Source organism: Mesoplodon mirus, assembly GCF_964341445.2.
Source record: "Mesoplodon mirus genome assembly, chromosome: 2".
NCBI lineage: Eukaryota > Metazoa > Chordata > Mammalia > Artiodactyla > Ziphiidae > Mesoplodon > Mesoplodon mirus.
Window position 1 is genome coordinate 70884191 of NC_138977.1, and position 23063 is coordinate 70907253.

The following is a 23063-nucleotide window of genomic DNA, read 5'->3' on the forward strand; positions in this document are numbered from 1 at the left end:
TGTTTATGGTAGATTTTTATGTTAAATAAAGGCAAATTATAAAACACCATGAAAAATATGATCCCAATTAAGTAACACAGCAAAGAAATAAACCCCCCTGGAAGCATATACACCAAAATGACAGTATTTATCTGTAGGTAGTGGGGTTATGGATGATTTTTATTTTCTTCTTTGTGCTTTACCATGTTTTTGGATTTTCTACAATGAAAATACATAACTTCTGTAACCAGAATAAAAAACACAATTTTAGGGCTTCCCTGGTGGCGCAGTGGTTGGGAGTCCGCCTGCCGATGCAGGGGACACGGGTTCGTGCCCCGGTCCGGGAAGATCCCACATGCCGTGGAGCGGCTGGGCCCGTGAGCCATGGCCGCTGAGCCTGCGTGTCCGGAGCCTGTGCTCCGCAACGAGAGAGGCCACAACAGTGAGAGGCCCGCATACCGCAAAAAAAAAAAAAAAAAAAAAAAAAAAACCCAAACCCACAATTTTACACAAAGAACTACGGACAAAGAAAGGCAACTTTTATGACTCTCCAGCTCTAATCTAATGGGGGCAGACAGTGCTTTATAATGTTTCCTGAGTAATTTCTTGTCTTTCTTTTGATACTGTCCTTCTGGTGGTCCAAATCTGGACAGAGACCAAAGTGACAAAAAGAGCTCCATTCTTCCTGATCCATTGTTTAGTGCATGGGCTAGCAGCCTGGTAGGAAAGAGGGTTTGGGGGAAGGATATATAATAGGATTGTGATTAGCCTTTCTTGCTCTGGCTTCTGCATCTTCAGCCTTGACTTAATGTTATTAGTTGATTGATTAATTGATGGAAATGTTTATTTGCACCAATTGCCCCCTATGTACTTGGCCAAGAAGAGCTGCCCAGAAATGGCATGAGCTACATCGGTAGATAATGAGTTTGCCATCACAAGAGGTATTCAAGCAGAGTCCGAATGGCCACTTATCAGAAATGTGATGAAGAGGCTTCTAGTCTCATATAAACCAGCTAATCACCTTTGTGAGACCTGAGTCACTCCTAGTTTGATGGAGGGTCTCATGAGAAGGGTGTTAATTAGCAGGTTCCCTCTCCTGTAATCCCCGGACAGAACAGGAAGCACAGTGAGGCTTCTAGGAACTGAGATGGGGGAACTGGGAAAGCCTTTGAGAGCTAAGGCAATCACTCTCTCTCAGGGGTTGCGAGGTATCTCTGCTCTCTTCTTTCCTCTGCAGGTGCATCTTGCATGACCTTTGCTAACCCAACCTCTAAGCCACAAAATCTTTCTTCCAGCAAACTACCAGTGTCCTTGGGTGAAAAAGAGAGACACAGAGAGAGAGAGACAGAAAGAGAGAAAGACAGAAACAGACAGACAGACAGATTTCGATTCAGTGGTGCACGTGTGATTGGGACAGAAACTACTATCACAACTTAAAGTAATGAAAAATATATGAGTTGGTAAATATACTCAAACCTTCCCCAGAAAGTTCCCCTATACATGGGGCAAATTTTCACAGTACTTTCTGTTTACCAGAATCTACTTCACCGCCTCTCCTTTCTTCATCAGATTGTTCGACACTGCAGTGATAACTTGAGAATTCTATCCAGGGTCCCTGCATAGCTGATTAGAAAAGCATTCTGAAGTTGGCTCTCTGAATTGTTATTTGGAATATACTATCTAGAATCCAAACGGCTTATCGAAATATTTTAGCTCAATTATTCAGATTATAGGCATAAACTTGTGTTTTTGTGTTAATCTGAAGTCATTTCCTATATTTGTTCAGTGAGCAGAGCCAGCTAACCAGGGAATTGAAAACATCTTTTAAAATATAGAAACCATTAACAAATATAGAAAACACTGGGAGTAAAATTCCCTCCTTTGTGTCACAGTGAGACCCCATGTTACAGCTGCCTGATCGTTCTATAACTAATGATATCCAGCTTCCTTCACTGGTTATCTTTGCCTGGAGCTGCAAAGATTTCCTTAATAATTTATGCCACGTTTTTCATTTCCGTTCACCTCATCACGTAATCAGGAGAGTGGTAATTCCTCTTCCCCTACTACATCTTCATTTTCGACCCTGTTACCTGTACGAGCTCCAAAGCCTCACCCGTCCTTGGCATGGTGTTTCTGTCTTCTACGTGCTCTACTGGGTCTCTGGCAATCTGCTGCCTTCTAATTGGTGCAGATGCGAGTAGGAGGATGAGCAGAGCACACAAGGGAGGAAGCAGATTCTCCTGGTAAGTAAGGGGTCCTTGGGGACCAAGGCACTTTGGGGAAGATGCTTTAACACTGTCAAGCACAGTGAAAGAGCAATTTATGGAGTCCCGTTCCATGACATTTTTTCTTACCTTTCAAAGAGATATTTCCAAAGCCTCCACTGGTGTTGGCTTGACCTCTTGAAGTGCACACCTAAGCAAGCTCAGAATTATAATGATAAATATCACTTATTGACCGGATGCTTCACAGATGAAGAACCTAAACCTCTGAGAACATAAGCAATTGGCCAAGAGTCTTAGTCCATTTGGGCTGCTATAAACGAATACTGTAGACTGGTGGATCATCAATAATGTAAACAACAGAAATTTATTGCTCACAACTCTGGAGGTTAGGAAGTCTAAGATCAAGGTGCCAGGTATTCCTTATCTGGTGAAGGCCGGCTACCTGTTTCATAGATTGCTGACTTCTCACTGTATCCTCACATGGTAGGAGGGGCAAGGGAGTTCTCTGGGGTCTCTTTTATAAGGGCACTAGTCCTCTTCATGAAGGCTACACCCTCATGACCTCACCACCTCCCAAACTCCACCTCCAAATACCATCCCATTGGGAATTACGTTTCCACGTATAAATTTTGAGAAGACACAAACATTCAGCCTGTTGTGATGGAGACAAATTGGTGTGGGAGATATGCTGTTTTTGGCAGAATGGTCAGGGAAAGGCTTTCTTTTTTTTTTTTTTTTTTTTTTTTTTTTTCGGTACGCGGGCTTCTCACTGCCGTGGCCTCTCCCGTTGCGGAGCACAGGCTCCGGATGCGCAGGCTCAGCGGCCATGGCTCACGGGCCCAGCCGCTCCGTGGCATGTGGGATCTTCCCAGACCGGGGCACGAACCCGCGTCCCCTGCAGCGGCAGGCGGACTCGCAACCACTGCGCCACCAGGGAAGCCCCAGGGAAAGGCTTTCTGAAGCAGTGATAATTACTGAGAACCTAGTGATTCAGTGGAGTGTCCAATGGAGCAGAGCCAGCAGGAGCTGCAGCAACATTTTTATAGACATTCCTCTGTTGTTAGTCACATCTTGACTCTTCCAATTCAATAACAACACAATGAAGTTGTAGTGGGACCTCGATATGGACAGTCTGTGACCCGGATATCACTTTTTTCATCCACGGGAAGCTTACTTCTGGCTAGGTTCAGGGTAGCCCATGGGAGGTTAAAAGAAGGAGGTAGAAAGTGCTGGGTCTGGGAGCCAGAAAAAGGCACAACCAGCTTACTGAGAAATCTTGGGAAAATAATTTCACTTTTAAGGATCTCAGATTTCTTGCCTATTAATTTATAGAGTGGGCTGGAAGGGGTGCGGGTATTGTAAGGAAAGCATGCTACTTCATCTCTATGGTACATCTGTGAGTCCTCACCTTTGATTTATCCATTAAAGTTATTCCAGAACAATTTACATTTGCAAAAATAACTAAAGCTGATATTTATTAACCTCCAGCCCCTATACATTTTATATATCCTCTTAGCCCTCACAACTTTACAGAGTAGCTGCCTTTATTATCTCCATTTTATAGATGAGGAAACTGAGGCACAGAGAGATTAGGAAAAGGAAAGGAGTCTAACATTTAGTGGACATTCACTCTTACAAGGGGCTGCATGTGGTGACTTTAAGAGATGATCATGTTTTATTACCATACTAACTGTCTGTTGGACCTCTTAACTTCTTCATTTTACAAACAGGGAAACCGAACCTCAGTGACCTTATACAATTAGCTCAAAGGATGCAAACAAAAAGGGCAGAACCAGGGTTTGACCCCAGCTCTGTGCTGCGGCAACTGTCCCTTCTTTTGCCACACATCATGTGTAGCTGGCAGATGGGTGATGTTTCTTTACCAGCAGTGAGGAAGGTGGACTTCTCTCTGCTCTCGTAGATACATCACTCCTAGAGGACTCTTGGCGTATTTCCAGTTACAATGCTGGGCTTTGTAAGTGTCATGTGAGTTACAGGGCCCTGGTGTCTAACTGTACCTGTCAATATTGCCAGTGAGGAACTAGTACCAACCTCATAGAATTTTTTATGAGGACTGAATGACAGGATAGATCTAAAGTGCCTCATCCATGGATACATAAGAGGTACCTGGCGAATGGTCCCTATTGACATTATTGGGAAGTATGTCTCTTCTTCTTTTGTCTCCAAACCTGAGCTCTGCGCTTTACATTGGATTAAATACAAAATAGATGCTTGATGAATAAATGTAAAAAATAATAAATTAAAAACTTGGAGTTTGGGGACCTGAGTAACTAGTCCAGTCTCTGCCATCATTACTGTGAGACCATTCAGAAATTACTTACCATTTCTGAGTTTTCACCCTTGTATTAATATCATGGGGGAGTTGTCCTGCATGATCTCTATGACCATTTCTAACTAGGGATTCTTAAATTATTTAATTTAAAACCAATAAAACCTAAGTTAATTTTCCTATTCTTGTCACTGCTTAGAGACGGTGCTTTATGTGATAGCAAAAATACCTGCTTTATTTCTATCCACGTGGGTTTCTTGTGTGTGTAGACTGGGTTACACATTTTGGGCTTTAAAACAAGAGGGGAGGGCTTCCCTGGTGGTGCAGTGGTTGAGAGTCCGTCTGCCAATGCAGGGGACACAGGTTCATGCCTCGGTCCAGGAAGATCCCACATGCCGCGGAGCGGCTAGGCCCGTGAGCCATGGCTGCTGAGCCTGCGCGTCCGGAACCTGTGCTCCGCAATGGGAGAGGCCACAGCAGTGAGAGGCCCGCGTACTGAAAAAAAACCCCAAAACAAAACAAAAACAAACAAACAAAAAAAACAAGAGGAGATATCTCTCCTCTCTTTTCATTTTATTTTATGTTACTGGTTCTCAACTGAGGCCAGTTTGGCCCCTGAGGGGATGTTTGACAATGTCTATAGACACTTTTGGTTGTCTCACTGGGGATGGGATGCTACTGGCATCTAGTAAAGGCCAGAGTTGCTGCTAAACATTCTACGATGTACAGGATAGCACTCCACCCCTAACAACGAATTATTTGGCTCAGAATGTCAATAGCACTGAGGATGAGTACAATCTCTACTGCAAATATATTCTCCAATGTTTCATGTGTGGAGAATATATTTGTGATGAATGGGACTCTCCTAACAGAGAGCTTGAAAGCACTGCTTCCCGTCATCTGCCCTGAGAGCAGGATGCTTGCAAGCAGAAGTCTGGGTTTCGTGACTAAACGTGCATATAAAAATCCCCTGGTGTTTTAAAGGAGTCAGAGGAACAATGAGGGAGGCTATTACCATGCATCAGACTCCTGTACACAGCAAACACATTACCTACCTGTAATGAAAGATTTCTGAGTAGTAAGTGTTGCAGCCTCTACAGGGGAATGTTTTAGCTGAGGGCGTGCAGATTTTAGCTGCACGAATAATATCATCATTAATGGGAATCATTATGCCGCCCTGCACCGGAAATTTACTCCTGAATGGGTAGCAATATCCCACAGACGGAGGCCATTGAAAATCTGTTTCACTGGCAGGATACGTGGAGAAGGATTGAGTGGGAAGCAGTGTCGGCTGCCAGCTCGTGAATGGCTTCAGGCCAACTAGTCTGTGTAGGGAGAGAGTAAGGCCAATAGGGCAACATTACCTAATAACCTGTGTGAGCTGGGGTGACATTGGGACAGGTCATTGGTCTCTGGTGCCCCCCTCCCCTTTTGGAGCCTTTTCTGTTCATGTCATGGCACAACAGTTCTGTCTCCTGTCACTTCCCTAGGATAGAGCCTTCCTGACACCTCCTTAGAAAATGGGCCAATAAATTCATTCTAAGGTGTTAAGTACTCAAGTATGACCTTGAGCCATACTCAAGGGGCAGGATAATTTGTGATTTAGAGGAATGCAGTCAGTGAGGCACCCACCCACTGGGGCATAGATGTTTGTTTTTCTAGAGGGTCTGCAAGGGTGTCTCCAAGGATGTAATATGCCTCTGCATAGATTCCTCGGGTCTTGAATTAAGTTCCTGTGGAGTCATTTCTTGCACATCACAATTTCTAGACGTTCACTGTGCAAAGCAGTGAAGAAGTAGAGATGTTGTGTTGGAATTAGGAAGTGGGGGACCCGGGGAGTCAGGCCCCTGGGTTCCTGCCATGCCACCCCATGCTACACCATGCCATGCCTCGGGGTCCTGGGGCACCTCTCTGGAATCACATGGGCTCCCTGGAGCAGTGCTTCTCAAGCTTTTCCTCATCAAGGCCCACATAGAAAGAGGTACTGTGTGTTTGGGATCTGGAGTATGGGGAGAACTCTGCTCTAGGCTGGAGGTGAAGGCCCTGAGGGCTGAGCAGGTCAGGCATTGTGCAAGGTCTGGCCTGGGAAGCAGAGCCAGGGAGCATAGCATGAAAATAACTGTCCTTCTGTGACCTTGATCAAGCCACTTTCAAACCTTGAGACTGAAGTAAGTAGAGGATTTCAGCCATGGTGTTAACTGGCACCACACCAGAGTCAACAGGATTGAATTCATTCTTTAGTGAATTAAATAAAGATTCATGGAGCACCTGCTATGCACCAGTTGCTCCTCTAGCTGAAGAGGAGATGGGGCTTAATAAATCCTTGTCTTCAAGGAGTTTATATTCCAGCAGCGTGGGGGTGGGATAGGGCAGGGAACAAATAGACCACGAATAAATACGTCATATGTATAATCAGTGAGCTTCATAAAATAATGCAGGACGAGGGACTAGCTTGTGTGTGTGTGTGTGTGTTGGCTAACTAATACAGAGTGGTCAGGGGAGACCATTCTAGGGAAGTGGTCTTTGGTCTTTGAGCTGGAGCCAACTGTGGAAAGCTCTGGTGGAAGAGAGTTCCAGACACAGAGCACAGCGAGGGTGAAGGTCTGAGGTGAGAATATGATCAATATACTCAAGAAACAGCAAGAAGCCCAGTTTCTGTCTTGGAAGGTTTTTAATCATCCCTGCCAATTCTTAGTCATTTGACAATTTCTATATTTTTTGCATTTGATCCTTACCTTAAGCCTGTGAAGCTTATTATAATCTATCATCTGCTATTTTCATACACGTGGAAATGAGGTTTGGGGAAGTGGAATAACTTGGCCATCCCGTGATGCTTGGGAGTTTGGAAGCACCGGGCTAACCACAAAATTTTAACTTGTGTTTACCTAGAAGCCAAAAGATATATGGATATTTGTAGACAGACATCATTTTGAGTTATATTCAGGACTTTTAAAGAAAGGATTTCATTTGTTTCTCATAATGATCCTTTGTGGTAGGTCCTATTATAATTCCCATTTTATAGATGAAGAAAGTGAGACACATAAAAAGCAAAGTACCTGGGCAAAAGTTATGAGTAGCAAATGCAGAGGCAGAGTTTGAACCCACACCGACTGAATCTGAACCCCATGATTGGAAGATGATCAGGATGTCCAGGCCCTTGTGAGTAGGGTGGGGTGAATCAGTCTTTCCCACTTGAAAGTCAAGGGCCTCTCTGGAGCCACTGGTGAGTCCTGTTTAATTCTGGCAGTGATCTCTCAGAGCCTGCAGGAAACTTTGCAGTGTTCTTTGTATTTAAACACAAGAACCGGTGTCCATGTTCATTCTGAGGCAGGCTTTTCTGCCAGCTGGTAGGAAGTCCCAATCATTACTACTTGGAGTATCACTCAAACCACTTTCTACCCCCCAAGTCTATTTATTGAGATGTGTGAGCAATGGAAGATAGGAAGACATGAGCTTTGGAACATTGGATTCCAAATGTAAGATAGGTAGCTAGTGGGAAGCTGCTGCATAGCACAGAGAGATCAGCTCAATGCTTTGTGATGATCTAGAAGGGTGGGATAGGGAGGGTGGAAGGGAGGCTCAAGAGGGAGGGGATATGAGGATATATGTATACATACAGCTGATTCACTTTCTTGTACAGCAGAAATTAACACAACAGTGTAAAGCAATTATATTCCAACAAAGATGTAAAAACAAAAACAAAAGCATTGGATTCCTCCAGCCTCCTCTGAGTGTGGCCCCACTAAGTGCCTTGTACAAATAAGGAGCATTTTATAAACACAGAAGTGACAGTCTCATGTTCTGCAATGACTTTTCCTCATTGCTCCTTCCTTGTGTCAGAACAGTGACAAATCCCAGCCTTGTGATGCCTAGTCTCCATTTGGAGGAGCTGCAGAGCTCCAAGTTTCCGTGTGCTAGGGCATAAAGAAAGAAACTTCTCTCCTCCCTCCGCCCCCTCACTTGTCATGGGGTGATCAGAGCTGGAATTCAGATAAAGCTTCCTGCATCTCTTGTGGTTCAACTCTGTTCAAGGGCCTAGGCCGATGGCTTTGCAAGACCAGTATAACAATACCAATATCAAAACACACAGTATTACATGAGAAGTTCACTTCTATTTGGGATGGTCATGTTTTTTCAGAAGAGACAGCGTATGAACTTGTTCTCCTAAAATAAGTCAAATTACTTAACAATTCAACCTTGCAAACTGCAACTCCAGAGAAGGAGCCATTAAGCAACTAACTGTCTCCTTGGGTAGCTTTCATCAGATGATGGCAACGCTCAGACAGGCTTTGGGTACCACTATGTATTTCTTATCAGGGCATAGAGAGAATCTACTGTCCAAAATTCAGTCACTGATGCACTATTCCTTACAAGCTGCATGACCTTGAAAAGATCATTAGATATCTTAAAGCCTCCATTTTCTTGGTTATATAATAGGGCTAATAATACTCATGCCCAAAGATAGATTGTTGTAAGGTGGATCAGTCTAGGTTCTGAGTTGCAAGCAACAGAAACCAAATCTGGCTGAGTTAAGGAGAAATAGGATTTATTGAAAGAATCACTTGAAGTGATGGGGGAACCAGGCATGGAGGCAGAAAGAAAAACAGCCAAAGCCAAGCCACAGGCTGGTCTGGAAGGGACACTATTACAGATAGTGGTAGAATTGCTGCTTCTTTCTCTCACTGGTCCCTTGTTCAAACTCTAGGGCAGACACAACTGGTTGCTTGAAACTGGAGCATGTTCTTGACTTTGGCTGCAAGGGATGCAACTTCCAAAGTAAGAGGCAGCCTCAGCTTCCCAGCAAGACTCATTAGGGGGAGAATTACTTAAATACAGGAAAGGAAATAAGATGATGGGAAGCCAAAAATAAATACAAATATTTTTTTCATTTATTTCTGCTCTGATCTTTCTGATTTCTTTCCTTTTACTAACTTTGCATTTTGTTCTTCTTTCTCTAGTTCCTTTAGGTGTAAGATTAGGTTGTTTATTTGAGATTATTCTTATTTCTTGAGGTAGGATTGTATTGCTATAAACGTCCCTCTTAGAACTGCTTTTGCTGCATCCTATAGGTTTTGGATCATCATGTTTTCATTGTCACTTGTCTCTAGGTATTTTTGACTTCCTCTGATTTCTTTAGTGACCTCTTGGTTATTTAGTAACGTATTGTTTAGCCTCCATGTGTTTCTGTGTTTTACGTTTTTTTCCCCTGTAATTTATTTCTACTCTCATAGCATTGTGGTCAGAAAAGATGCTTGGTATGATTTAAATTTTCTTAAATTTACCAAGGCTTCATTTGTGACCCAAGATGTGGTCTATCCTGGAGAATGCTCCATTTTCACTTGAAAAGAAAGTGTAATCTGCTGTTTTTGGATGGAATGTCCTATAAATATCAATTAAATCTATCTCATCTATTGTGTCCTTTAAAGCTTGTGTTTCCTTATTAATTTTCTGTCTCAATGATCTGTCCATTGGTGGAAGTGAGGTGTTAAAGCCCCCACTATTATTGTACTACTGTCGATTTCCTCTTTTTTAGCTGTTAACATTTGCCTTATGTATTGAGGTGCTCCTATGTTGGGTGCATATATGTTTAGAATTGTTATATCTTCTTCTTGGATTGATCCCTTGATCATTATGTACTGTCCTTGTCTCTTGTAACATTCTTTATTTTAAAATCTATTTTTTCTGATATGAGTATTGCTACTCCAGCTTTCTTTTGATTTCCATTTGCATGGAATATCTTCTTCCATCCCCTCACGTTCAGGCTGTATGTGTCCCTAGGTCTGAAGTGGGTCTCTTGTAGACAGCATATATATGGATCTTGTTTTTGTATCCATTCAGTGAGCCTGTGTATTTTGATTGGAGCATTTAATCCATTCCCATTTAAGGTAATTATTGATATGTTTCTATTACCATTTTCTTAATTGTTTGGGGTTTGTTTTTGTAGGTCCTTTTCTTCTCTTGTATTTCCCACTTAGAGAAGGTCCTTTGGCATTTGTTGTAGAGCTGGTTTGGTGGTGCTGAACTCTTTTAGCTTTTGCTTGTCTGTAAAGCTTTGGATTTCTCCATCGAATCTGAATGAGATCCTTGCCAGGTAGAGTCACCTTGGTTGTAGGTTTTTCCCTCTAACGTGCCACTCCCTTCTGGCTTGTAGACTTTCTGCTGAGAAATCAGCTGTTAACCTTATGGGAGTTCACTTGTATGTCATTCTTCCCTTGTTGTTTTTAATAATTTTTCTTCATGTTAATTTTTGTCAATTTGATTACTGTGTATCTTGGAGTATTTCTCCTTGGGTTTATCCTGCCTGGGACTTTCTGCATTTCCTGGACTTGGGTGGCTATTTCCTTTCCCATGTGAGGGAAGTTTTCAACTATAATCTCTTCAATTATTTTCTCGGGTCCTTTCTCTCTCTCTTCTCCTTCTTCAACCCCTATAATGTGAATGTTGGTGCATTTAATGTTGTCCCAGAGGTCTCTTAGGCTGTCTTCATTTCTTTTCATTCTTTTTTCTTTATTCTATTCCATGGCAGTGAATTCCACCATTCTGTCTTCCAGGTCACTTATCTGTTTTTCTGCCTCAGTTACTTGGCTATTGATTCCTTCTAGTGTATTTTTCACTTCAATTATTGTATTGTTCATCTCTGTTCTTTAATTCTTCTAGGTGTTTGTTCTTTAATTCTTCTAGGTCTTTGTTAAACATTTCTTGCATCTTCTCCACCTTTGCCTCTATTCTTTTCCCAAGGTCCTGGATCATCTCCACTATCATTATTCTGAGTTCTTTTTCTGGAAGGTTGCCTATCTCCACTTCATTTAGTTGTTTTTCTGGGGTTTTATCTTGTTCCTTCATCTGGTAACCTAGTGCCCTGCCTTTTCATTTTGTCTGTCTTTCTGTGAATGTGGTTTTCGGTCTACAGGTTGCAGGATTTTAGTTCTTTTTGCTCCTGCTGTCTGCCCTCTCAAAAATAAATACAAATATTTACTCTCTGAAGATTAAAAGGGATTATATTCCCAAACAGAAACCAGAACACAACTGGTCCTGAACAATTGTGAGTTCCATTTTACCTTCCTTTGGGTCAATATGTTTAGTGTTGGTGGTAGTATTAATGGAATTTATAAAGCACATTCAAGTGATTTCTAGCACTGACTTGCTCACTTATTATTTCTTTTCTTTTTATAGCTGTTTTAGAAGAATTGTGCCTCAGGACCCTAAACACAGTAAGTATTTGAAAGACTGAAAGCAGCTTCATGAGAAGCTTGAAAAATAACAGTTTATTTCATTTGTATGTTTTGTAGACTTTGCTATAACTCCAGAAGCTCTGCCCTTATTCTTCCCTGTTCACTATAAAGACTCAACTTATACTTGCAGCATTTTGAATATGACAGAGCTTTAAATATGAGCCTTACGAGTGCTGATCAGTGGACAAGGATACTTTGGAATGTGATTTATGTGTCTAGAACTACTCTGCTTATTTTCTTCCTTAATAACTATGTCACTCTTTGGAAATAAATGATCATTTGCAAAGAAACATGCAGACTCTCAGGCCCTTGGGGCACTCTTTTAGTGACTGAAGAAAAATAGACTAAATGTGTAGATGTTGGGTCCAGCCTAATTCATCTGCTCTGAGGTTCCCTTTGGGTATTCAAGTTGCTTAGGAAGCAGGATAACTTATTATTACAAGAACAGAACTGAGTTCAAACTCTTTTTCATCACTCACTAGCTGTGTGGCCTCAGGCAAGTTATTTAACCTCTCTGAATCCCAGTTCTCTTATCAGAGGGTAAGTCTGAGAATTTTGTAAAACAGTGTATGCTTCATAATTTATTCTCAATCAATTGGTGACACAGGTATCATTGAGGATAAATTTTCATTCTGTTCTACTAAATCAATTGTATTTACTTTCTTTCCTACCAAAGATATGGATGGAATAAAAGCATAATAATGACCAAAACCAAACCCTTTGAGGACAGGGATAGTGTTTAATTAACTTGCCCTCCTGAGGTTGGTAGAGTGCTCTGAACAGAGAACAAAATATGTGCCCATTTCATGGTAGATGATGTATCTAGAACTCATGGATGGATCTTTAGGATTGATTGAAAAAAAATTCTGGAGTTTTAGGCAGTTGTACAATAGGCTCCAGACAAATTCCACAATATCACAGCGTGTGGTTAAGGAACAGGCTTTTTGGGGGACATTTACAAAACCAGGGTTAGTAAGAAAAGAAAGTACACAGTCCTAAAATCTTGCATTATCCCCAAGGAAAGGTGATCTAGGGCCAGGGTACTCTGCTGAACAAACTGTGGGAATAAATTTCGAGGCAGGAAACATGTCCCCCTATTACTATGCTTTCTTATAATGTGCCACGTCTGAAGGTTTGTGTCCCCTCAAAATTCCCATGTTGAAATCCTAATGCCTAGTGTGATAGGGTTAGGAGTTAGAACTTTGGGAGGTGCTTTGGTCATGAGGATGGAGCCCACATGAACGTGATTAGTGCCCTTTAAAAAAGACTGCACAGAGATCCCTCACTCCTTCTACTATGTGAATACACATAGCCTAAGGAGAGGGCTGCTCCAGAACCTGACCATGCTGGTGCCTTGATCTTGGACTTCCAGTCTCCAGGCTGTGAAAAATAAATTTCTGTTGTTTATAATCTACCCAGTCTGGGGTATTTTGTTATAGCAGCTCAAACAGACTAACAGGAAATCTAACATGGGAAAGGGGCCTTGTCAAGTGGGTGGAGAGAAGACAAATATGCTACTTGTAATCCAGGTACTCTGGATTTGGGTGCTGCTGTTACAGAGGCTGTCTGGGAAAACTAGCTTCCCAGGACCAATAGACTTTGGGACCTGTGGGTCATTGCTGGTTCTCCTGCTGGGGAAAGAAATCCCCAGTCCCACTGGCAGTTGAGTTAAGGAGAAGCTCTTCTTGCTGGGGGAAGGAGTAAGCCCCAGTGCTAGCTAGCTCCTTGTTCAGACAATTCAGAGAGAACCCCTGGAGTCATTTTTAGATAATCTTATTTATAATATCACATAAATTATTTTAAGAATAACAATAGCTCTATTGTTGCTTTGATAATATTAATATTTTGTTTCCTCTTTTTTCTTTAGTTTTTTAATTGAAGCATAGTTAATTAAATGTTGTGCTCATTTCAGGTGTACAGCAAAGTGATTCAGTTATTTTATATATATATATATATATATATATATATATATATATATATATATATATATATAATGTTTCTTCTTAACTGCTTCTGTTTCTTAAGTTTTACTTTCTCTGAAATCTTTGCCAAGAACTACTATTTCCTATGTTCCTACTTTTTATCTGTCACTTGACATCAAATTCTCCCAAGAAATTTTAAAGGTAGACATTAAGTCCATTTTGCAGATGAGGAAATGAGTAGCACAGAATTGAAACAATTTGCTAAAGTCCTCAGCTCTAGTACCTAGTCAGGTTGGAACTGAAGCCTAGGTCTCTGCTTCCAGAGGTTGAGCTCTGTCTATCTGCTAGATGCTTCCCTAGAGATATTGAAGAGGGAGGAAGGGTTGTGCCTTTGTTGTCTTTTCCTTTTGCCAAGAAAGCAACAGGATGCACTGGTTTTCTCCTACCTCCTTAAGGCTCAGAGGAGTAGGGATCCTTGACGCACTTAGCAGTCAACACCAGGAATGCTAGTCCTCTGGCATGACCAAAGAGGAAGCGATTATGTCCACTCTGCCCTCATGCCACACAGACTAGCAGGAGTGTGTGGATTGGAATGTTACGGATATCAGCCAAAATTATTCATGCACATCTACAACCCTGCTAGTAATTCACTAACAGTCCATTTGATTCAGTTGGTCAACCAAATTAGCCTGAGCATGCTACCTGCCATATTGGTTTCCATAGTCATTAATGAGAAAAAAAAAATGAAAAAAAATTAGATACCTGGAAAGCATGCCAAAAAAAGTGAGCATCACCATTTTAACTTAGCTTGAGTGTTGTCATAAAGAATGTCTATTGTTTTAGCCCAATCTATTTTTCCAGTGGAATTTCGAACTGTATCCTTCACTGAACATTTATCATGTCTTATGATATTGGACACTGTACCCAAACTCTTGCAATTGCTGCAAAGCCTTAACTTATTATTAAAAAGGCCTGTCACTTAAATGGGAACATTTAGCTGGTACTTAGAGGGAAAAGCAAGGTGACCAAAAGACACATTTGGGGCTGAAAAGAATTACATGTTGGCAAAATTCCACTCTGTTCTAACAAATTATTGTGATACACAATGGAAAGAGAGAGACAGAGACAGAGAGAAGAATTTAGTTGCATCAATGTATCTGAGACACTTGAACATGCAAAAGCAGAGATAAGAAACTTAATCTCTCCGTCCTCCATCAATAGCTTGTCGATTGCATGAGCTGTTCACTAATGAGCCACCTTCGAGAAGGCCAGCACCAAAAAGTTTCTATCCCCAAATGTGCTGACATGTTTAAAATGGAATGTGTATTTGCAAGAACATCCACGTGTGAAACTGGAGATAAAACCCTTTGGAACCTTTGACTTATTTCTTGGGCTCACAGTCATATATTATTCATGTTGATAATTAACTGCAAGGTCTATTCACGTCACAAACACGGAAGAGGCAGAGTTCAAAAGAATGCTGGAAGTTCATTGCCAGAAGTGAGTGTTTTTCTAAGGGGAGAATTTTTTACTCAGTTTTTCTGACTTGTGCTCTGCCTGGAAATGAGATGGGCAAGGGATTTCCTCAGAACCTAAGAGCTTGGCAAGATCATTGTTCTAGAAATTTTGAGAGAGACAAGTCACCATCTTTTTGGGTTGAAGAATTAAATTGGCAGCATTATGACTGTAGCTGCTACAGCATAAAATAACATGTTGATTCCTCCAGAACATAAAAAGTAAAGCTAAAATGTACACACAAATACACACATATTAATGAAGCACTCACATGGCAGGGTCACTTTTGGAATCTGTATGTGATTCTCAGAGCTGAGGAAGGGAGCCACTTTGTTAACCACTTTGTTAGCTATCTGGGGCTCTCCCAGGTTCCTTAGGTGCTGGGCTAGGAGTAACGAGTCTCCCAAATTGACTGTAGCCCAAGTGAAGTTTGCCATAAATTACACTTTAACTTTCATTTCTAATTAATGTCTAATATACAAGGCACACTATTATATAGATATTAGAGTGCCAGGCACTGATCTAATCATTTCACATTTATAAACTAATTTAGTTCTTAGAATAGCGCTGTGAAGGAGGTACAATCTCTGTCTTACAGATGAGAAAACTGGATTCTAGAGAAGACAATTGTTTCCTTCCCAAATCACAGTTCCAGCTCAAGGCTTCCTTGAATGCTCAGTCCACTTTTTATACTTTATTCTGCAATTCTCACTTTAGATCCTTATGATTGACCATCACTGTCCCTCAAGTTGCATGAAAGTTCCATTAAGGTATTAGGTCTTTTTCTGATTTCCAGTGAAAGAGACATAACTCAAACTACTTTGAGTGAAAATGAGATTTTTTTCCTTCAGTTCATAGAACTGCAGTATTCAGGTGTGGAGTCAGGCCTAGCTTTAGACTTAGTCCCTGTTTCCAGATGTCCCAGGGACGTTGTCAGGATGCTATCTCCAGCTCTCAGACACACCTTCCTCTGTGGTGGCTTCATTCTCAGGCAGCCTGTGTTTCATAGGTGGTGGATAATGTCTTACATTCTCCCAGCTGAGCAATGCTACCAGAACTTGCTGCAAATTAATATCGTCTTAGTAGTTCTTTCCCTCTACAATTTCAGTTGAAATAGGGATAGGAACCTGATACTGGAAGCCTTGCTGATGTTGTGTATTCCAAAACTCCATTTGTAGCATCTTTTGCATACATTACATCTCTTAGTGTTGACTTTATAGTTTAATTCTCAGAATTCAGGCTGTACGTTGCAATTATCCTTATTTATTTCTGTTATTTATAAAGAGATTTTGATCATCACTTTCCTAAGAATTCATGATTGATCCACGGAAAGAAAAAATATTAACCTGTGTTTGTTTTGGAACTGTCCCTCTCTGCTGCCACTTTGCTAAAGAGAATTTTACTTCCCACGTTTACCCTCTGCTCTTTGAAGTGGGTTCTGCTGTTGCTAGATTTGTTCCTTAGGTTGCTATGGTGTTAAAATCACCTTTGGACTCATGCCATCCTGCTTAGACTTCGCTTCTTGATTGATAAAATGAGAACTTGGAGATGAGAGCTCTGAAAGCTTTCCTTCTTCTAGTCCCAAGAAATAACATTTCTGGGCTTCCCTGGTGGCACAGTGGTTGAGAGTCCGCCTGCCGATGCAGGGGACGCGGATTCGTGCCCCGGTCCGGGAGGATCCCACGTGCCGTGGAGCAGCTGGGCCCGTGAGCCGTGGCCGCTGAGCCTGGCGTCTGGAGCCTGTGCTCCGCAACGGGAGAGGCCACAACAGTGAGAGGCCCAAGAAATAACATTTCTATGGTTCTTCTCCTTGGGCTGGGTTTCATGACATCATGGGGATTGGACTTTATAATAGAAGGATTTACAGTGATATTTTAATGGGTCATTTAAAGAATGAGAGGGACTCATTCTTGTAATCAGTTACCAAATGCTTTTTAAAAAATGTCTGGAGCCGAAATTACACTGCAAAAGATGAGTCCGTGTGTGTGTGTGTGTGTAGGGTGTGTGTGTGTGTGTGTAGGGTGTGTGTGCCGGGGGTACAAAACATACTGTTAATTGAGAGTTTATGGGAGTTGCTTTTCTTTTTTCTGACTAGTTGCATTTAGTAGTCATGCTCCAATAAACTCTGGTCTGGTAAATAGAATGACAGTGATTTTATTGAAGTGAATTGGTTCATTTTCAGAGAGCCCCAAAGGATAACATTAAGGTGATGTGAAAGGAATTGTTTTAACTGTTAATTAAAACAAAACAAACAAAAAAAAGTTCTTCTTACGTGGGAAAATTTACTGACATTTGTTTTTCTTTTCTGTGGTAGGATTTTTATAGATCACGCATTCAGAAAATTAACAAGGTTTGTAAGAATGCATTGCAATCCTACAGTAACAGATATAACCAAAAAACCATTATTTTAACCTATTTTAAAATGATGCTGGAAGAATATTAGGTTAATTTCATAATGGCTGTAGCATCCTCTGCGCAGAAGAGGAAATGCCAGCTCCAAAAATTACTGCTGCAACATGGAAGCAGCTCATTAAAACTATCAAGGGACAAGAAAGCTGTACATCAATGGGTGGTATTAAAAGCAAACTTTGACAGTGATACAAAAAAGTACACTCATTCAAAAGAACACATACAACTTCTTTCCTGTGTTGATAACAAAAGAAGTAGGAGAACTCACTGGCAAATCCAAGAGCCACTAAGCCAGTCCATGTTTCATGAAGGGCCAGGCAAGCTCAACCTGCTTGTGGCCAGCTTGTTTTTCCATGAGACTTACCACCGTGGCTGGGAAGCACCATGCAACTGCCTTCCTCTCCCTGCCCCTCAGTTCCCCTGTTTATAGGACTGGACCAGCAGTCTTCTCCTGGTGTTCAGAACTTGTGAGGCTTACTTGATATTTCCAGAGACCTGTGACATCTTGGGTGTAAGACAGCATCATCAGTAGTCAATATTATTACTTTAGGTGTACACTTTGAACGGTACTGAAACTCAGAATGCTTTGCAGAGTTGTGTGCTGACAGGTAGCCCTTTCCTGATAGGGGAGCAAGTAAAATGCAAAGTGGTTTGGGAGACCACAGTGAGATGGGCAATGTCAATATATTCACCCTCCAAATAGATGCCAGAATGAGAGAGGATACATTTAGATTTTATTCTCTGTATGTTGCTCTTAGATTGCCTTTTAGAGGGAATCAGCAAGTTGCCTTTAGGTAAATATTTTGAAGGTTTACAGTTTTTGCTTAAAATTTTTTGGTTGGAAGTGAGCACAGTGCTTAATGAAATTCACCTGATATCTCATTAGTTCATTAAAGGGTGGGGAATTAACATTCCACAGAGACCTATTAAGAGAAGTAATTTTATTAAAATCTTAATTATTATTTTAAGGCAAATAAATTAATATTCTTATTTGTGAAGTGTTCCCTCTCCCTCCTCAGGATGTTGCATTGACAATTAAAATATAATAAAGATGATTAATAATGAATAAACGTAAAATTAAAATATCATAAAATACGCAATTGAAAAACACTAAAATTCCTAGCTGAGCAGAATCTTTAGAAAAGGCTAATCATGACTGGAAGAGAAGTGCTTCTGGAAGATGATGTTGCAAAGCATTATTTAGCCATGGAGAGTTTTTAAAACATGCTTGATTCATGACGTAGGGATAATGATGTGAATCTTGTTAGACCCTTGATGCCCAAAATGAGAAAACCAAAGGGACCTGGATTATGCCCATATACATAATTTGACCTTCTAGTTACTTCTGTGTCATAAAAAAAGCCCATCTCAAACCCAGAAGAAAGTGGCCAGGTGTGTTGTCAAGCATGTACCACAGATAATTGTAAAATTCAATATTATTTTATTAAATTTAATACTGTTTATGTGAGTATTGACATACATGCATTATTCAAAATAGCTCTCTAAGAGCTGGACTAGATAATCTTTAAAGTCCTTTTCTGCTTCAAAATTCTACCCCGTCCTGGGAAGTAGGGGGCTGTGGTGTAACAGAAGAGCATTGAACAATGATTTAAGACATCTGGGTCTGATGGTTTTGTTTTCCAGGACCTCAGTTTTCTTATCTGTAAAATGGGGAGTGTAATCTCTTCTTCACTGGATTGTTGAGAGGAACAAATAAAACATGTATGTGAAGATGCTTTAAAGGTATAAATTTTTAGAAACAATGCAAATACTTTGCCTTAGCTGATAAGACACTCAGATCAATGTCTGATGTTTTTAGGCCCCATAGCTTTGGATGAAACCGAAAGAAGAAACTGATTTTCAGTTTCTTTTTTTAATAACTGATATTTCACAAAATATATTGACTTCAGTTCTTGACAATCTTACATCTTTTCTGAAAAGAGACAGGTTGGAAATAAATAAAAAGTTAAAATGCGGTTTTCATTGTTTTAGGAGGAGGATTTGACCCATGGAAAATCTTAATCAGGAAAATCTTAGTAATAACCCATCATGGTGGGAAATTCTGTCTTTCTATTAGAAATGGATTCTTTTGTGTCTTTAAAGGTGCTTTGATTTTCAAGATGCTGCTAGTAAAACGCCCGGGGAGGGGAAAACATTTAAATACTTGCCTATACCTTTTATGCGTCAGAGAAGGGAAGTTCGCTTTCTAACTGAACAGGTAGCTGAGAGTGAGGCTATGGGGATGGGGAAGATAATAGCCACTGTGCTAGGTGTTATGTGAAGCATGGTCCATAACTTGTTCCCCATCATTGTTAAGATACTGACATGTTGGCATTGTTTGCCTTCTGGTACACACGTGGAAATGGAGGCACAGAGGAGTTAACTTACTCAGTTTACACGGATGTAAGATTACAAGGCTGGTCAGACTAGAAGCTGGGATCCAGAGTAGACATTAGAGAGGAGGGCTTTCCACCACGAAGGAGAAAGAGGCGCTGGCCAAACCTGCATCACAAGTTTGCCTGGGAGATCGCTGTCCTTCTCATCTGATGTAGAAGGGGAGACCCTGTGGGCAGGGGACACACATGCTTTTCTAGATAGTGTTTCCAGGGGTGTTAGGTGGTGTTTGTACTCCTCCCTCATGATGGTGACATTTGCTGCTTCGTTCAAGAGACAGGATAAATAGCTTGTTATTCCTTTAGCTGTTGTCTTTACTCCATACATACAGTAAGAACACAGGATTTTTATGTCAGTTTTCTCATCTGTGAAATAGAAATAACAGTAGCAGCTATCTACTTAGGAGGATTAAATTGGCAATCCATGTAAATGTGAAACCTAATGCCTGCCAAAATTAAGCGTTCAATAATGTTAGCTGGTACTGCTGAAATTTTCTCAAGTACTGGGAAAAATTAGAGTGCACAAAACTTGGGTTTCCTGTGACTGAACTCACTCTAGCTCATGAATCCTTCCTTGGTCTCTTATAACATATTATGGACTGAAAGTTTGTGTCCCCTGAAATCATATGTTGAAACCCTAATGGGATGATGTTAGGAGGTGGGACCTTTGGGAAGTGATTAGGTCATGAGTGTGGGGCCCTTAAGAATGGAACTAGTGCCCTTATGAGACAGGACAGCTTGCTTGTTGACTCTCTGCTCTCCACCATGTGAAGATACAAGAAGACAGCCTTCTACAAGCCAGGAAGTTGGCCTTTACCAGGCACTGGATCTATTGGCACATTTGACCTTGGACTTCCCAACCTCCAGAACTGTGAGAAATAAATGTTCATTATTTATAAGTTACTCAATCTATGGTATTCAGTTACAGCAGCCTGAACAGACTAAACATGGCAGAAAACATAATCCCAAAGTTCTGGTTTAAACCTTAGTGTCCTTGGGGTTGATATTCAATGAGATTCCTCTTCTCCTCCTCCTTGGGATGGCATCTGAGTTAGTGGGAAGGAGTTTGCCTGGATGTTTCCTTTCCTGAGTTTCTGCTGGTGACTACTTTCCATATCATCACTGGGTTGGTCCCCACTGTGGGAGTTGTTCAAGGCTGGTGGCAACAAGTGCAGGGGGACTGGAAGGCATACACTGTCCCCATCTGGGCTGGTTTAATGTTGGGGTTCATAGCTGGAATGGTGGCCTTGGATTATGTAGGGCACACATGCCCCCATCCCCACCCATGCTCCATTGTCATTCAGCCTTAATTCTGCTTCCTGGGGAGGAGGGGCTGTCACTTCCCCCTTTGGGCTCTGCCAGCCCAAGTGCCCATTTTCTGGACTTCTGTCCAGAACAGTGTACCAGCATGATGCCTCTGCCGGCCTCTGTGCCTCTCCATTCAGTGGCCCAGAATCATACTGAGTGCACTTCAGTGCTACCAGAGCACAAGGAATGGGGTGGGATCCCTTCTTTTGACAAGAAACACCTCAATCTGGTTCCCTCACACTCCACTGAGGGGGATTAATTTGTAAAGCTCCCATTTTCAGCCATCTTCAAATGAATCGGGAATGCCATTCTCCTTATTTTGAAATCACCCACACCTCAGGCGAGGTGCTCTTGACATCCCTCCACCACGTCCATGGGCTGTGTCTAGATTTGGGATCACAGTCTCTCTACCTAAACCACCTTGTCTCCCTGAAGGGGCGTGTCTGGCACACTTGAGTGAGGTGTTTCTTTGAGTGTCAAGCCTGAAGAATGGAATCTCTTTCTCATTTTTCTTGGCCTGCCACCATTTACTGGGTGCTTGCCACACTCCAGGCTTGGAGCTCTGTACCTCCTGGGTAGCCTGGAGGTAAGTCCTGAGAGCTTGTCCTGAGAAGTAGGCATGGGGATTTTGCCACCTTTACAGAGATGTGGCTGAGGCTCAGAAAAGAGACGCTACAGGGTCAGACCAGGAAGTGGGAGGCTAAGGACTCTCATCCTGAGGAATCGGGCTCCAGCAGCTCAAAGAATAATTGGGAAGCTGAATGTTTCATTCTGTAAAGCACTGGATTGTATGTGTACCCAGCTCTCTCTCTGTCTCTGTCTCTTTGTCTCTCTCTCTCTCTCTCTCTCTTTATCTCGCTGCTTCTTTCTCTCTTACCTTCATGAGGAAGATTCTGCCCTAAAGCCACTCTTGCTTCCCACCCAATGTCTTATTGTGTTGCATTTTCTTTCTGGATTCTCTCTATCTGGAAAGCTCAACTCATTTTCCAGTGCTCGTATTTAAAAGGTTACCTTCTCTATCACATCACCTCCGTGCCCTCCTTGGAGAATGAATTGCTTGCTCATTTTTTGCCTGCATAAGGCATTGTGTGTCTACCTTATTATAGAACCTGTGCTGTGGTTGGCAGATCTCTCCTCTTCTGACAGTCTTTCCCCAGGTTAGAACCATTTTGAAACTTATATGTAGTTTACAATCAATGTGTGCATTTAAAGTTGCATTTTCCCTCCCCTTTCCTTTCTCAGTGTGATTTGCATGTTTTGCAGTTGATGACATTTTAGGATTTGGAAATATGGTCGACACCTACCTTTTACTCTTGCCTGGTGTGTGAACTCAGGACTTCTCACAGAGGTGGAATTTTTTCTTCTTTTTAGTCCCAAGTACTTGGCAATTTGTCTTGCACATAATAAGCTGTTGAATAAATGAATACATAAATGAATAAATGACGTACCATAAAAACAATGTTATTATGATCAATGAAATACATTTAACATATGGCTTCATAGGGTATCGGGCATTTGCTTGGAAGTTTTCTTTTGAAACTCTGTGACTCGGAAATTTTATTTCAGGGAACCAGACACATTTTCACTAAATGTTTGACTCTCCATATGCAGCTGCCACTTCCTGACTGTATAACTCAGTATGTCAGCCAGTTGAACCTTATCTGAAAAGATGGGATAATAGTAATTATCTACTTCAGAGATTTGGAAAGATTTTTATAAAGTAAGTGCCTTGCCTGTGTGAGATACCTCTTTGGGAATTGCTCTAATCTTCACATGTCAGAGAGCTAACC

At 41.4% G+C, this 23063-nt stretch overlaps 1 long non-coding RNA gene across 3 annotated transcripts in view; it reads left to right on the forward strand.

The window, feature by feature from the left end:
• LOC309809520 overlaps nucleotides 1-23063 on the forward strand; it is a 108282-nt gene that overhangs the window by 16893 nt on the left and 68326 nt on the right. For all 3 annotated transcript variants that reach the window (XR_014294861.1, XR_014294862.1, XR_014294863.1), the window contains one exon: nucleotides 11668-11705. This is a non-coding gene — a long non-coding RNA (uncharacterized lncRNA). The remainder of the gene's footprint in view (nucleotides 1-11667; nucleotides 11706-23063) is intronic.